Consider the following 16,742-nt stretch of genomic DNA (forward strand, 5'->3'; position numbering starts at 1 on the left):
ACACACACACACACACACACACACACACACACACACACACACACACACATACACACACACACACACACATACACAAGATGGGTATATTTTTCGTCAGATGGGTTGTTGGAGAAGAAAACGTGTTGATGCGTACGTGTAAGAAAAGGAGGGCGGTCGGCGCACAATGCACGTCCTGTCAACGTCGTCAGTGCTACGATGATCCTTGTGGCTGTGCTCTAGTGCACGAGAGAGAGGGAGAAAGAGTGAGAGAGAGGGAGAAAGAGAGAGAGATAGAGAGAGAGAGAAAGCGTGAGTACGACTCGGATAGACCGTGTGTGTTGCATGTCCCACAGATAGAATACAAGTAGATGTGTGTTTGTGTGTGTGTGTGTGTGTGTGTGTGTTTGTGTGTATGTGCGCACGCGTAAACGTTCTCATACTTCTTCGTCACAACCACGCAATATTAGAAAGTGTCGGGTTTTCGGACGGGTTATTAAAAATAACTGAAGGGTTGACAAACGACAACGAAGACACACATTCGCATATGACACACACATACACACACACACACATAAATATATATGTGTGTGTGTGTACGTGAAACGTTTGCAACGATAACCTCATAGCGTGTAAATCGTTACGCGAAGGTATAATATAATGGCAAAACTCTGCGTTTTTAGATTTTATTATACTTGGACGTTAAAATATTGCAGATACGTTGTATTGTTTTTTATTTTTTTCCGTAGCGATAACGATTTTTATCGTACTTCTTAGATAATTGCAATATTTTGTACTCTTCTTAATATCACTAAATATACTGTTCTTTTACGTCGACCCGACAGCTTGTCAGAAACTTGGTTCGGAACAAAAAAAATTAAAAAAACAGTCCTTAAAGTTCAATCGGTGGTTAATATTAAATTTTCTTTTGACGAATAAAAATGTAAAACACGAAATATACGTAAGGTAGAGAACACGTCTTGGAGTGTATATAGAAACTTACTTATAGGATTTCAATTACCAAATTAATTTAACTACACAGTGTGACCTGGACTTCACTTCAGTCGAAATCTACATCTTAATTTGATGGTTATCAACATATTTATGTTCTTGGCTGTTTATTATAAACTAAAACAAAATATATTTTGCGGTATGTTTTGTTTTTTTTTTTTTTTTAAGCAATGTTTTCATGTTAATTTATATAGCACAGAATTTAAATTATTTTTATTTCAGTTTAATAGCTTTACAATTTTCAATTCAAAAATATTTCATGGGATTAATTATTCCTAATATAAAGCACGGAATATCTGAAACAACATTACAAAGTTTATAATTACCAAAAAAATATGTTTGAAACGAAAAAAAAAATAAAAAAAATGCTAACAAATGCTAACAAAAAATAAGTCACCCAACTAGATTTACAGCTTAAGCTCGTTGTCGCGTTATTTGCGAAACCGAAAAACCAATTACTAATCACTCTGAAATAATGAATGTTTTTATCGTTTAAAGTTTAACGATAAATAATAATATTTTTCTGCGTCTACGGGGAACAGAAATTGCAATGACCATAATGATATAAGGAATTGGTTTTTCGAACCCATGTACGGGTACAATAAACGACACAGTTATCCACAACACTCAGTCGGATGTGCCGAAATAGTCGAACGATAGAACGATAGAAACCTTAGAGAAAAAAACTCTCTGTACCGCACAATCAATGATAATAACAAAATCTGTTGCAATATTTATTTGCACAGCATATATTAGTAATCCACGTATTATTATAATGTTCAAAAACATTTCCTGTTCGCACAATCATTTTAGCCGACCGTACGATCAACACGTTTGAAAACGGATCTCACAACTAGATAACGTTTTGCAAACGCACGTGTTCGCAGACCGCATGACATAAATATTAATACGATTATAATATTATATGGAATTAACAGCACCACCTAGGAAAGCACATAAACGGAAATTACGTGAAAAGAAAGACACGCGTGAGTATTACCACCATTGTTATTAGACAAAAAGACGTTGACACAATTTTACATCGATTAAAACAACATTTTGCTTCCTATCTATTTTTTAACACATATTTTCGATACGGTCGCTGTTAAAACTGTGACGATACAAATTATGTAACATTTGTCTGAAGTACATTACCCATTTGTTCATTCGAACGAAAGAATTAGAATATTTGTCGACGCACATATATTAAACTTTGATATAATAAGCCGAACGATCAAGCTAATTTATTTTGATCCTAGTTCCTCTTCCCAAACTTCTTCCTCCAAATGGTTATAAGATATATAAATATATATATATATTCGATCGCATTTCAAACTCTTTAACTTCACCTGCCCCCGAAATTACAATAAGTAACAAACTCGCGCTTGTTATTTAGCCTTTCCGAGCATACATTTTCGCGGCATATTCGAGTATATTTGAATAACAATTATTTGTTTGAAAAAAATATTTTGTTTAGTTTTTGAATCCACATTTTTTTTATTTAAAAATTTGCTGTAAGACCAATACAGGTTCATCTCGTGTTCCACTCCGTCGTGCTTGTAGAGATTCGAAGTGTTATAAAAATAAAAATTATAAAAAGGTCCGCGTTGCCACTGTACTCATTCTCACTAGTAAATAAAACTCGAATTACATTACAGAAGACGGAATAACGGATATTTGAAATGTTTACGTATAACAAGAATCGAGCATTTGATAACTCGGGAACTTGAGCACCGCAGTGAACGATTCGTATATGAATGGGCGCTACCGGATCATCGTTAGAAAAACAAAAGTTAATCATCGGTACTTACACGTGTCTATGAATTGTGTCGGGAATATCAATTTGTGTTTTATATGTTTTTAATGAAATTCGAGTGGTGGTGCACGTGTAGAATGTGATATTAGAATAAAATAATTATTCTTAATTCACTCCGAAAGTAATAACACGAATATATTGTATTATTATCAATAACAACATTGTTTTATTCATACGGCGGAATTACTAATACAGCGAGTACGCATAGAATTATATTATAGAGAAACGGCATCAAAACGAACTTACAATAGTATCGGATATCGATTATTAAAAATAACTATAATATAGCTGTCGTTGACGTAAGATCGACGAATCGCGAGTTTCCGATGATTAGTATGAAAAATATATTAATTTTAAATTAAAATACATGTACATTTTCCTGCACAGCTCACTAGCGAATAAGGTTTACATATTCAATACAAATCAATTTAATCTACAAAAAAAAAAAAAACAGCACGTCATAGAGGGTGAATTTTATGCGGAATAAAAATAATAATAATGACTCCTAATCGACAAAACGATGAAAAAAAAAAGCTTTACATACATATTATTTATCGTATATTTTGACACGAGTGTTGTCGTGACTAATTCGTACTAATCAATGACCATTCGAATCTAAATCCATATTCTGTTTTTATACGTTATTGGCCACGTTGTACTACAAACGATAAAATAATATTTATGAACGAAAAATGTTTTATATCTCAGGTTTTTCTCAGTAAAACTTTCATCTTTCATACTATCGTGTTTTGTTTGTTATAAAATTAACTTTTATATCAACTCAGTTGTTCCGGGCAATAAATTTTTTATTTTTATCAATATATCGCGTATTTTAAACAAATATGCATCAAAGAGATTAATTATTCATGCATTATTTTTTATTAATTTTTTTTATAGTTTCATAACAAATTTCAAAAACTGAATTTGCTATAAATTAAAAAACCGGAAAGTGACGCGGGTGACCCTCGGAAGACATGAAAACATATATTTATGAGCCTAGAAATATAGATTTATTATATAGAATTGGAATTAAATGTTCTTAATTTAAGACAAGTACTTTCATATTATTTGTTGAGTAAAATTGAATATGTATAGCGAAATTAAAACTGGATCTGCAAGAAGTGAATTCATTTTTATTCTTCCCATACCAATGATACCATCAAATTATCCACTCCAATTCAACAAAATACAATATCCTGTCAATGTATGTTTTGCTATGATAATAAATGAATTACAAGGTCAATTATTAAAAACTGCAGGGATCGATTTAAGAGAAAATTATTTTTCACATATACAATTTTATATAGCATGCTCCAGTCAGTACACCCACAAGCTTAGTTATTTTGGCACCAACTGGAAATACATTAAATGTAGTATATAGAAAAGTTTTATAATACAATTATTTTAATAAATTATTATTTTTATATTATACCTATTAAAGTTTATAGGGATAATTGGGTAACACAAATAAAAACTGCACACGAATGAAGCATTATACATACTCTATAACACATTTTTCTAAATTCAAAAGGTAATAGAGGTTAAAAATAAAAAAAACGTTATTTCGTAGTAGGATTTTTATTTAACATAAAACAACACCAACACTCAAATAGCTAATTAACATTACAATTTAAACCACGGGTGAAGCTAAGTATTCATAATCTATATCTGTATTCTAGCACAAGCGAAGCTATAATGAATAAAAAAAATAATAATAACAATCAACTTAATAACTAATTAATATATATGAAATATTTTTTAAACAATCTTATTCAAATACAATTTAAATAGACAATATTTATTTTTGACAGATAACAACAATATATAAATCCAGCAACGACTGGTAATTCAGCTAGTTATAATACAAATAGAAGTTATACTCTAATGTTCTACGTTTAATTTCTTGGATTAAGTACAAATGTCAACCTAATCAATTTTTTTAATAATATAAATATTAATATCGAATCATTCCTTATTCCAACCTATGCGCCTTAATATTTTAACAATTTAATATAACGTTTATTCTCTGTATAAACTGGAATTATGATGCAAAATAATTAATTAGAATGTTTTTCTATTTGAAAAAATACTCATTAACTTTACATAAATGATAAATTACTTCTATAGAAAGTTTCCCAAATTCAAGCCAACACTTGATGGACATACTGTGTTCTATCATCTTTGTCATATTCGAGACCCGAAATTTATCTTGTAACTTCTTTAGCCATATAATCGATAGTAAAAGGAACTTACTAAGCGTGTAACTATTGTTACGGCTGAGTTAAATAATAACACTAATAATAATTTTTGATCTTTGCTCAAAATGTTTAACTGATTAACATTACTTTTGTTCCATACTGAATATGCAGACTTACAGTTTAAGGTTTTAGATCGGAATATTTTATTTAAAATGTGTGTATTCTGTTAAGTCTGGACCGAGGTCCCGAATGACAATGTATATTACGAGCACTTAAAATGTGCTCCACCATATTATGATTTATGATAAAGTGAATTACACTCAGAATTGATTATTAAAAAATGCCAAGATATTTGATAATTATTTAAAATTAAATTTAAAAACATAATTAAACATAATAACAGACTCATCTGACTCGTATATCTCACCACTCCAACTCGTCCATCACAAATAAACGCGGGTGTTCAAGACTGATACGAAATATTCATTCGAAACACATTAATACTTAACTTTACGATAGACACGTATCTCATAGACAATGTTTACGCTAGTATAATATATAATTTACGTATTGCAGTGTACTTCTGTAGTAACACATGGTTCTAAACTCGACAGTAACCGACGACAAAAGGAGAGAGAAAAGTTGATCGTTGACCGGAGGCCTTTGAAATAATGAGAAAATATATTGTTATTGTTGTTGTTGTTGTTGTTGTTGTTGTTGTAGTTACTGTAAGGTAGTATAAGTATAGTAGTAATAGACGACGACAACGATTAATTTCGCAGTCTAACTTTACCTCCGTTACATCCAGCTTACGGGAACAACAGCGAAATTACCGAAAAACAAAGTGTTGGCAGGGCACGATTTATCAAAAAAAAAAAAAGAAAGAAAAAAATAAAGAAAGAAAGAAAGGAAAAAAGAAATAATGAGACGGAAACCAAACAAAAATAACCAGCGGCGTCGTTGTCTTCGCGGATACGTACAATTAAACCACCATCTTACATATAAATATAAGATTTCTGTCCCGCGCGTTAATTCCTGGAGGAATCGCCAATTGGACTGATGAAAAGTTTAGTACCATCAACGTTTCGAAGGACCCGACGACGACAACTACAGTGGCGCATAATTAATAGATGAATAAGTAATTCACTAACAATCACGCAGCGCCGCGACCGTTTCGGTGTAAAACAATAGATTTTCGATCATCCGTAACGTAACGTGTTAGATCGACGAATTGCCACCACTGATCAAGTCCGTGATTCGTACGATACGTGTACGGAGCAACAACTGCAGCGATATCCAGGGCCGTCCCAAGGTTTTTCGGGGCCAGGAGCGAATCAATTTGGGGGCCTTTCGACCATAATATAAGACACGATAAACTCACTGAGAATAACAAAATTCTTGCAAACGTATTTCTCCAAACCTTAACCGATCAAGTTCATTTAGATTCATGTACTGCATACTTATATAAAATAATTTAATATTATTCGATTATTTATAATTCAATCGCTTAACATGATCGGAAAAATCGCTACACGCTCATATGCGCGCGACTTTAATCAGCTACACGCAGCGTGTAAAATTGCTCAGTGTAATCCAGGCTTTATTGTTAGTATATATCAAAACTTTACAGGGTCCCCTAAAAAATATATCAATAATGGGGCCTGGGAAAAAAACGGTCCCGTTGCCCCCCTTCTCTTAACGGCCCTGATTACATCAACATCGGTACCTCGATACGTTTACACGGCCGGACGCAAGTGTTTGTGACGTGCGAACAACACGTGTAGGATTTGATGGCGGGTGAGCAGCATGCGTTGGGCACAGGACCTTGTCGACGTTATGAATCGATAATCGATCTGTCCGCGTGGACATGACATGTGTAGAATACATCTATGGTTACACGTATACACATGGCGGGTGTGCATGTAACGTAATATTAATATCGCCGTGAGCGTTATTATTGTCCTGGCTTCTTTCCTGCACGGCGAACGTTACACCCGACGGCGTACCTCTTCCGACACGAATAAATAATTACAAAACTATTTCAAAACTTTGCAAATCTAAAATCCGGTTGACAAAATATTGAGTTATTTGTTGTCATTGTACCGATGGACGGAGAAAAGACAAACTCGTACGTATTTCGTTAAGCACATCGACGATAGGTTCTCCCCGTACGTTAATAGCCACATCGCTTCAATCCAAGACCTTTGAGATTTTCTGGAATTTTAATTATATCTTTACATAGAATCACTAAGCAGTTCGTCCTCTTCGTCTCCGTCCGTTGAACGACACGAGGAAAACGTCGTGATCCATTGAGTAACGCGTGACACATCGTTCGCTCGTTCTCACAACGTAGTTTTGTACGTATGCGTGTGTACTCGATCGATTCGATTACATTTCGTTCGAGAGTGACGTGAATACATTTAAAAACGTTATAGTCTTTGTCCCGTATTATGCAGATGATTTCTACGGTTATTACAGTACGCAATGGTTTCGACGTAGATCAGATGTGGCAATTTGAGTACGATCTACGAAATAAAAATACTGAATATACTAATACTGTCTCGCACAGTATACCGAATTCTGAATGCTTCCCGTTTAAATAAAAGCTAAGTTTTCCGATATATCTCCGTGTGCGTTGTTGGTTTTTACGCATCCGGTTCTGCGTTACGTTGTTATTACTAGGACAATACTAGAATAAAGCAGTTGAACACGTGTTTTATACAATTTTCGGTATTCGCGAATATCGGGAAATGAATTTAACGGGCTGAGCGAAGGTCGGTTCAAATGCCTGTTGTAACGTTCGTATAGTCTGAATAAAAACTTAAAAGGAAAGATAGATTTTTCATAGGGATTAACCATCACAAAAGTCATCGTATTTCGTATAGCTAATTAGTAAAATACCTAAAAGAAACCATGTAAGACACGGTTCTGATGCAGCATTGTACTCGTGTGCAAGCACAGTAGTCGCGACTTCCGGACGAACGGCAGTGACAATAATTCCTCCCCTAATTACCTCTACCTCGATATATAAATATAAACATAATGTTTTACTCACCCTAAGGTTTGTGTATTTTATTGATTTTACTTCATATATTACCGAATAATGACCATGCTTTAAATATCGGATCAAAATATAATTGAAGTTCTTCAAAATTTATCATCGAAGCCCATGAAAAAAAATTAGTATTATATGTTATACTTAATTTCCACTTAAATCCAAAATATTTAAAATACTCATTGTTGCTTTGAAGGAATTAAAAGTGTTTGAAATTAATCGTATTTTGCACATAAAATATTAGTATACATGACTACATTGAGTTTAACTTAAAAACGTTAGAAGAAAAAATGCGAATAACCATTCCTTTTAAAACCAATCAAACTCCCAACGCATTAGTCAGAATCGAATAATGGACAGTTTTATTATGCTTATTTTGGATTCCGTGTGGCGTGGGACAAGCTGCGGTTATACAAAGATTTATTATATGTTTATATGGTATATATATGTTTTGGCTGTAACCATGTTCTGCAGTATTCATACAGTTTGATTTTCAAAATCAACACAATGTACTAAGAATAAACTAATAATATATAATAAATTTAATCGTAAAAGATTGCTGCGTTCATACAATGTGATGCGAAAATGAATATAATTTAACAAAAATCATGTGCAGTTGTACTTAGTTATATATTATGTGAGAACAATACATTCATTAAATTGATGTATTCTATAATAAAATTAAGGTAATTATTGATTGGAAAATAAATTTTATTTGTTATTCCAAAACTATTTTCAGTAACCTTTCATCAATTAAAAGCCATATTTTATTTTTAGTAAACAGTAGATCATACGTATAATTATTGTGATCATTTTTTTTTCTGTACGATTTCTTTTCTTTTGAAGAAATACTTTTTGGGACACTTATAAATAAAGATCAAACATTTCAATATAACATTATGTATATTGGCAGTTGAACACAAATTGTACTACTTTTCAAATATTCCAGTAAGCATTTCAAGGAAATCGCTAAAAATAAAATACGAATAAATACAAACAAAGGTTACGTTTCCATTACATAATATTGACCATTTTTAAATGAGCCGAGCTTTTTACTCTGAACTATTTTTGTATCAAATTTCGTAAACTTACACATTTAAACGTAAAAAATGAAAACATTAACCATTGTGCTTCAGTCAGATATATTATCTTGTATAATATTATTATACATATTTAAAATATTCAGATACAGTAGAGTCACGTTAATTTGTACGAGATTGAAGATAGAGATCATTCGGGATCAAAAAATAATAAATCTTCATGCAATTAAAATTTTTAAATTAATTTTTATCAATAAATAATTAAATAAGACTGAATACAATTACAATTTTTATTATAATTTATGTATATAAAATCATACACCTACATATAAGTGTTAATTTAAAATATTTAGTTATTTTTGTTTGATCCTATGTGCTGATCAAATTCCTTGTTCTGTAAACGTCTAAGCAGTGCCTAGCGTAAGGGGGAGTGGAAAGGGTTTTTTGAGGATCTATTTAAATACCTATATTTTTACTAAAAATATACCTAATTATCATTCAATAACAATTAAACTGATTTGAAAATTCATACATAGTTGTGTATTTTTGTCTTAACAGTGTCGATTTTCTCGATTTAATGCCTTTTTCTATTTAACTGTCGAGAATTTTCCACCTACTTTCGATTATCATTGTATCTAAATGCAATCATCGACAGAACGCAATTGTACTGAGAAGTCAGCTGTTCAATTCGTTCAAAAATTTGTTGACATTCATTGATTTCCGATCCTGATATTTTTTGTTGTGGATATTCCAATGTGTATCTTTTTTTTATTGACTTTACCTAAAATATATATAATTTTAAGCCCGTCCCTTGGACTACTTCCTGCGCACGGGCCTAGTCTAAGCAACATTAGTTTTTCGCAGTTTTCAACGTTATATGCTATTCACTGCATAGATTGTATATATGGTATGGTATAGCTTAGTAGACGTATGTTACACGATTAACGAACGTATTTAATCATACCTAAACGACGTACAAGTACAATGTATTATCAGTATATATATATATATATATATACATAATTATTATGATATACATGTACGTATTAATAGTTCTCAAGCCCGTTCGGATTACCACGTATTTCAGATTAGCCTATGCTTGGACTAATGCGGCCTCGCTGTACATTTATCTAAGCAAATCTGCAAGTAGCTTGAGAGTTTCGGAAACGAATAATTCTTATGGTGGTGTTCGAAGATAAAAATTACGCCTATAAACAACTAAATTTTGAGTAGTATAGACACATTAAATTATATTTTAATTATAACTTTTAGACTAATTGGATATTATATTATCGCACTGGTATGCGATTCCCGCCGTAAATTTAGGGTTTTGCAAACTTTCCAGATGCCGCGTATATATTTTCATGTATATCGCATTAATTTAAGGTCAAAGGTCGAAACGTTATTAAAACCATTTGGTCAATAACAATACGAGTTTAACTACAACGCCTTAAATTATGTGGTGGGCGCTGAAGAGCTCTTGGTTCAAGAGCTGTGACACCAAAGTACTTCTATATCGAGCCAATGGACTACAATATATTGTTAATAGTTTCCAGACGGTGTGGTCTTATTTGTTCTAATATTGTTCTTATTTATCTATAATTTTCTTAAGTAATTATTCCCGACAGTGATTTTGATGAAGAATTAAGAACAATAAGTCGTTCGGTGACCCATCAATAATAGTAATCATAGGGGACCGAGGTGTCAGTCATCTAGCGGAAAATGACAAGGAAAAATATAAGAGGGGGAGATATAGAGACAAAAACAGTGGGACGTTGAATACGTGGAATGGGGTAATGGTAAAATATAAATGTGTGGGTGAGTGGTATTGGCAGAAAAAAGTAGAGAATAGTTCGTAGAAAGGAGACAATGGTAAGAATGACGTTGGGAAAGGAATAAGGATAGAAATAGAGAGATAGAGAACGAGAATATACGTTATTTATAATATCTAGTGATTATGTGGCTCAATGCTTCTGTTATGGTTTACAATACGCGTCATCCTATCATAAGATTGATTACTTCTCGCAGTGTTCGCGTAATCATTTCAGTTACACAATACTTCTGGAACTGGGTATGAGCCCATTATTCTGAAAAACTTTGAATGCCGAAAAATTGGAGAAATTATAGAATAGATCTGGTGTAATCGATTATCACAGAACTAGGGTATCGAACGTTTGCTTTTCTAGCGTATTAATTTTCTTCTATGGCTCAAACTCTTCTATAATGAAGTACAAATTCTAAGCATCCAATTAATATACAACATAATATTATATGAATAATTAAATAATAATATAATAATTAATACAAACAAATAGGAAAAAATAGAATACTATATAATAATCAAACCCTTAAAATTTCTTATTTCAGCGAGTATACTTCACTGTTCGATGTTTCAACATTAATTCTTAGTAGAAAACAACTATCGTGTTTCCAGGAAAACATACTGATGTTAATTCACATTACAACCAAAAAATATCATAATCACAATTACACATTACATAGAAACAAAAAAAACGCGTATCCCCAAAATACGTCTAATATATAACAACTTGTTAACGGTTTAAAGTATCTATAGCTTTTTTGTACATTGGTTTATATAACTATTTTAGATAATTAAAATTATTTCATCTCCAAACTACTTTGACAAAAAATATACTTACGTTAAAATCTACAGAAATGTCATAAATGTTTGAACTATATCACTCTGTACTCCATAATAAAAAGTATTGAGCCTTCACTCTTTACTCTCTATCTTCTATACATCTTAGTGACTATTTTAATCGCTCTAGTGACAAAGAAAATGTATGTTCTAAAGAAATATAAAGTGTTGATAAATATTACGTGACTCTGTGAACCAAAATTTTAAGAGTTAAATGGCTTATTTGTTTACAGAATATTGCTAGTGTAATTGATTTTTCATGTAGCTAATAATATATTTTCCAAAGAACACTAAATGGAAGCATTATTCATAAGGATATATTAATATTACTATTTATATTACATAGTATTTCAAATATTTTCGGTACGAACGCATCCTTAGAACACTACTATTGAATTTTATGCTATTTAGAAGTTTATAATCGAATATTTATATATTCATATAAAACATATCTGGAGGCTTTTTTTTATATATATACATTAGGAAAACTTTATAACCCACTATATTTGAATTATTTCAAAATTTTTAAATAATAAAAAATAAATAAGATGCTTATAAGAATATCTCATTTCACGATCTTATACGAACTCGAAACTATTACTTTTCATTTTATACATTAAAAAAAAAATGTAAAACCTCACACTATCTAATAATAAAAATAAAACGTTAATATCGCACAATCTGAACACATATGTTTCAATTAACAAGCTCGCTTACATAACAAAACAAACCTTTCAAAACCAAATAAAGTTCTTTCACACATCTTAATTATTAGTATAAACAATAAAACCAATACAACTCGCTCTTACAGTTAAAAATTATCACGTGAAACTGTGGTTCTATATTTATTTAAACCGCACGCAACGCGTTTCATCGTTGTGTTAAAACTCGAAGAAAACTGGCGAATAAACAATTATTTCTATTTTAATTGCAATGATATATATTTGGTAGATTTTATTGCCACACTAATAAATTATTCTCGCTTTTCCCCTCACACTCAATATTATCAAACAAATAAAACACTTAAATGCTTTAATTTTTATTTAATCGTACATTACAGGGGTGACGAACTTATGGCACATTGACCAAATTTCTTCAATGACACGCCAAACAATTGCAATTATTAAAAATTGTACACAAAAAAAATTGAGCTATTTATAAAATTTTAATTATAATTATTTCAACAAAACAAATTATATACATTTTAAAAATTATAATATTCTATATGACTTTCAATTTTTTCGTCCCCTTATGCTTCTAAAAGTTTATTCAACATAGTAAATTTAATTAAATCGAAGGAAAAAAATTCTTTGACCAATGAAATAAATACTACTTTTGTTTCATTTAAAATGACATAGTACACTCTTGATATCAAAACTTTATCAACAACTTTAACAACATAAAATAATTAAATATATAACAAAAAATTTAAGGATATTTAATAAAACATAATTTATAATTAAAAAAAAAAGATATGTACCTTTTAATAACAATAATGTAATTAATCTGTAGTTTTATTTTTATCCTTAAAAAATATAATTTCCTTTAGGCGATTGAAAGATTTATAAAACCTTGATTGGAAAAATGTGGCACATAAATTTCGCCACACCTGGTATCTTCATCAGGTATTTAATTTACACAATAAATACACAATATTCAATCTAAAATCGATAACGAAATATTGCAAACAGTGTGTAATATGTTTCAGTAATAATGGTGTAATTTCCAAACTTCATTAGCCGTATTAAAATAATAATTAACATCGATTTAAAAACTAAATATAATGAGGGCGAGATAATCTTTCAGTTACATCATCGTTATAACTATTAGATACGATGCATAATGTATGGAATTCAAAGCTATTCCAGAAGCATTTGTTTTATGTGGTAAATATTATAAATTTACTAATTTTTCAGTTTTTAGTAGTTGGAGAAAAAACGATAGTGAGATAGAAAGATAGTAATAGATGAAATTTTTTTTTGTATTTTAGAAAAAGTAACAACACAAGGCTCATATGATATTGTACACAAAAATCAGAATAACGCAGATTTGAGTAAATATACCGTACATCATTTGTTTTATGTGGTAAATATTATAAATTTACTAATTTTTCGGTTTTTAGTAGTTGGAGAAAAAATGATAGTGAGATAGAAAGATAGTAATAGATGAAATTTTTTTTTTTGTATTTTAGTAAAAGTAACAACACAAGGCTCATATGATGTTGTACACAAAAATCAGAATACCGCAGATTTGAGTAAATATACCGTACATCATTAATCAAAGAACAAAAACAAATAATACTATTAATTTTAATTAATTAGTTTCAGGTTCCGTTAATTATTACGATTCGTGTGAATTCATTTCGCACAGAAAATTAAATCTATTATGTTTCATTTATGTATTAATATAAATTAAAATCAGTTTTAACTTCCAAAAAAAAAAAATAAATATCCAATACCATACAAATATTATGAGATATAAAGCAAATGCAATAAACGTGTATAAAAAAAAAAAAATAAATAAATAAATCATTATTTTCATATGATCTCATCAAATGTACAGATATTTAATAGGTAGTTAATTTAAAGTGTTAGGTGTATAAAAAAAATTAAATAAACTGTTTGAATGTAAATATTATATAAATAAATATCAAACAAAACAAAGTATTACATTTTTATAATTAGCTGTTCTACATTGTATTATTAATTGAATGACATAATTTAATACAATTACTTAAATGTAATACGGTGATTTAAATTTCAAACAAATTATCATTGCATTATTAAGATACACGTTTAAATCACAGCACTATAGTTAAAATTATAAGCAACGAGTCATTATAAATAACTAAAAGACTTGAAACAATATCTGAATAAAGTTTTACTTTTCTAATATTATCGTTCATAAATCATATTATAATATTAAAAACAACACATGAACTTTTAAATTTCTTCTTATTTTTTGAAGAAAATTTTACGTAATATCAAACAAAATAAATGATGTTCATACAGATAAAAATAATATATATGCAGATAAGACATTGAGACTAATATTATTGTAATTACCATAACTATTTTTTTATAGATTCAATATTCATTAATAAAAAAAAAACAAATATACAATTATAATTCAAAATGTTTATCATACTGTTTCTTAAAAAAATTAAAAATATATTTTTATATGAATTAAAGTAAATAACATAAATGGCTATATACTAATAGAGAATCTGTTAATATATTTGCGATCAATATGAAAAAAAAAATTCAATATGTTTATTAAAGAATAATGCGTAATAAAAATACATTCGTGTTTATTCAGTGTACAAATTATATTTCACGGTGTTCAGTAATGTTGAAATCATGCTTAAATTAATATAATTATAGAACAAATTTGACAATATATGGCAAAATATAAAATCATAATAAATATATCTTGACCAAAAATGAGAAGTGCTATACAAATAAAAAAAGTTTATTTCTTGTAAATACATTATTAAATAGATTTTATAATGTAATTTAAGAAGTAATTATTTTAGATAAAACTAGTGATTGATTGATACAATAATATTATACTAAGTCGTAAAAGATTTCCAACCTTGATAGCCCAATCACCTTTAAGTAAAATAATAATATATATTTTTCTAATTTTATAAATTTCATTGTAAATTGCTAGAGGAAAAATATAGTAAAATTATTTTTTAAACGTTCACGTATTTCTATAACAGTTCGTAATTTTTTCGAGTATTTTTCGTTTATTGCAACGTTATTTATTATTTACCTGATATGCACCTAAAAATATGTTACGAATGTATACCTATTTTTAATTCTATAAATATTATGAATTTCAAAAATGTTATTCGTGAAAAAAATAACAAAAGCAGTACAATTTGTGTGAATAGTATGTGAGGATTCAACATTACGTATTAATATTAATTAAATATTGGAAAGCATTTCATCAAGTTACATATAACAATATGACCTACCTAACCTATGTATTTCGAATGAAATTGCTATCACAACAAACATTTTTGAAACATAATACGCACACCTTCATTAAGTTTTTAAAACGGAAGTGGCGTTCTCTTGAAACTTTTTCAGCTCTTTACGCGAGTAGTATATATCACGTTTTACACTTTCAATTAAAATCGAATAACCGAGATTCGACGGTACTCGCTTATTGATTGTTAGCTAAGGGTTTTTTTTTATTTTTCATCGCTCTCATTGGAACCCAATTACCCTAAAATGTTACAGTCTACAGAACATCAAACGAACCGCGCGGAAGGCACACGAATAATAATAGCAACATTTATTCAAGAGTACTCACATTTAGTAGATTTGATCGAAACTCCAACGCTAATCACGTCACTCTGATTAAGAACTATTTCGAAGAGGAAAAAATATTATAATGGTTGATTGAATCACGACGATACACTTTTCAGAAGAAAAAAAAATCCCCCATCAACTCATCTAATTATAATTGATATAAATTGATCGAGAAATTATTATCACGTTTGTGGTTTGCATCGGTTGCAATCACCTGAAAGTGATATGACGAACCGAGAAAAAAAAACACTCACACGCGAAAACTGGTTTAAAATCAAAATTAACGAACGAGATATAAACGTCCGCGAAAATCGAACACGAGAAAGAAAATAAAGACCGAAAAACAAAAAAAAAACCCCGACGAATTTGTCAGATGCGATTTGTAGGCGGCGACCGGTCGGTACTGTCGCGAGCGCGCTACACTACACACTGACTGCTACTCTTGGGTACGACGTGACGCCGCAGGATAAGCTATAGTAGACGCACACGCCGCTCTCCGAGCCCCAGACCTTACTCAAAAAAATAATAATTGCCAGCCTCCATATCACGCAGCTTTCCTATTCGCCCTGTTCCTGCGTTTTTTTTCTCACTCTCTCTTTCTCTCTCTCTCTCTCTCTCTCTCTCTCTCTCTCTCTCTCTCTCTCTCTCTCTTTCTCTCTCTCTCT

General features: G+C 30.2%; 1 protein-coding gene across 2 annotated transcripts in view; it reads right to left on the reverse strand.

Annotated features, from left to right (window-relative positions):
• LOC112688531 (cyclic nucleotide-gated cation channel subunit A) overlaps positions 1 to 16,547 on the reverse strand; it is a 249,148-nt gene extending 232,601 nt beyond the window's left edge. For both annotated transcript variants that reach the window (XM_025561796.1, XM_025561788.1), the window contains exon 1: positions 16,079 to 16,547. The gene's annotated coding sequence lies outside the window, so the exon portion shown is untranslated. The remainder of the gene's footprint in view (positions 1 to 16,078) is intronic.
• Positions 16,548 to 16,742: the final 195 nt, after the last annotated feature.

The sequence above is a fragment of the Sipha flava genome, unplaced genomic scaffold (assembly GCF_003268045.1).
Source record: "Sipha flava isolate LNK unplaced genomic scaffold, YSA_version1 110_pilon_pilon, whole genome shotgun sequence".
NCBI lineage: Eukaryota > Metazoa > Arthropoda > Insecta > Hemiptera > Aphididae > Sipha > Sipha flava.